Source organism: Branchiostoma floridae, chromosome 3, assembly GCF_000003815.2.
Source record: "Branchiostoma floridae strain S238N-H82 chromosome 3, Bfl_VNyyK, whole genome shotgun sequence".
Lineage (NCBI taxonomy): Eukaryota > Metazoa > Chordata > Leptocardii > Amphioxiformes > Branchiostomatidae > Branchiostoma > Branchiostoma floridae.
The window spans coordinates 19,355,630-19,357,116 of record NC_049981.1 but is presented as its reverse complement, the minus strand read 5'-3'; the positions used below and the strand labels follow the sequence as shown (position 1 = coordinate 19,357,116).

The window sequence follows — 1,487 nt, the reverse complement described above, 5'->3', positions numbered from 1 at the left end:
AATTTAAACTCTGTAAACCGGGACTGGAGAGGTGAGGTGAGGAAAATGAGATCACGTCTGTCTACTAGATAGAAAGAACAAAGGTTGACCACTCCAATATCACACAAGATGGAAAGGTGGCATTGTGATTAGGGTTGTTGATTGTTGATCAACAGAATCAAAAGATTCCAGGTTAGAATCTCTGGCAGTTCCCAATGAAGTGCCCTTCAGAAAGGCACTCTTTACACCTATTACCTCACTCCACTCAGGTTAAAATGAGCATTTGGCTTCAGTTAGGGATATCTTCTTGAATAAAATGTAAAACAGAAGGCACTGTACTTCAAGAGAGCCACACCTCGAGCACATAAGAAGCCAGTACACTGTAGAGTAGGGGTCCTTACCGGTGTGTGGATCGAACATTTCAGTCCAGTCTTAGGTAGCTTGTACGTATTATGGGTTTATGGGTTTATGGGTTATGCAAAACAAAGAAACAAACACCCACCTGTGCTCCCAAGTGGACGGATGGTGTACTCGTTAAGAGTGAAGCCCTGCTCCAGGGCATGGGCTCTCATCTTCTTGTTAAAGACATCGCTGCCAGTGAAGTACAACACTCCACAGTAATACTGGTCATTAGGCAGCAATCTGCATAGTAAAGAGGCAGGAAATACAGTCAACATAGGCATAGTCTGAAAAAAAATTCTGGGGGATGTCCCTGGAGGTGCCTAAAGCATGTTAAAGGGAAGGGCTAGTGACACCTCCCTGCAAAAATACCGGTTTACCCTGGGACAATGCAGCATGGTAACGTGCCACAAGGTACAACTACCTGAATGAACAAAAAATTATTTCATGGGTTGTGATAAGAAATAGATATAAAGGTAACATTCATGCCAAGTAAACTCAGTAACTTCTCTTGGTCTCTGAAGAAAAAATACACCAACAGCTAAAATAGATCCTACAATCCTTCTCCATCTTGAGCTTTCAAGTGTTGAAATAACTGAACATGCAAATACCGGTATGCGAATATGGTAGCAGCTACTGTAATGTTCTCATACTAAGGGCTTCATGGGAATGCTTGTCCCCTTTGTGAAAGACTTGCAGTTTAAAAACATTTCACTTTAATTCTAAAGTGCAATAACTGAAGTAAATCCAGTACCCATACCTGATGTCAATTCTCCTGAAAGTTCTCTCCTTACTACCTTTCCCAGCAGGCAGTCTGCACACACCCTTTGTGAGAAAAACAACAGGCTGAGAAATGACCTTCCATCTGGAAGTTAGGCCATGTTGATTTGATTATATGGATGACATCCTCTGGGAACTCCAAAACTGATGCGAGCGAGCGAATAAAAAAAAAGTTTGGCCAAAAAAAAAAGTTGCCTTCAAGTATGAATCAAAGTGGCCAGGAAGGTTGAACATAGGACTAAACACACATAGTATGGTATACCAACAGTTAGGTGTAGGGACAAGTACATTATACGGGTGCAAAACATTTTTTTTCTTCTTGGACCAAT

At 41.5% G+C, this 1,487-nt stretch overlaps 1 protein-coding gene across 1 annotated transcript in view; it reads right to left on the bottom strand.

The window, feature by feature from the left end:
• Positions 1-1,487, bottom strand: part of LOC118411507 (DNA polymerase beta-like) — a gene marked incomplete in the record, with an annotated part of 17,892 nt that overhangs the window by 3,682 nt on the left and 12,723 nt on the right.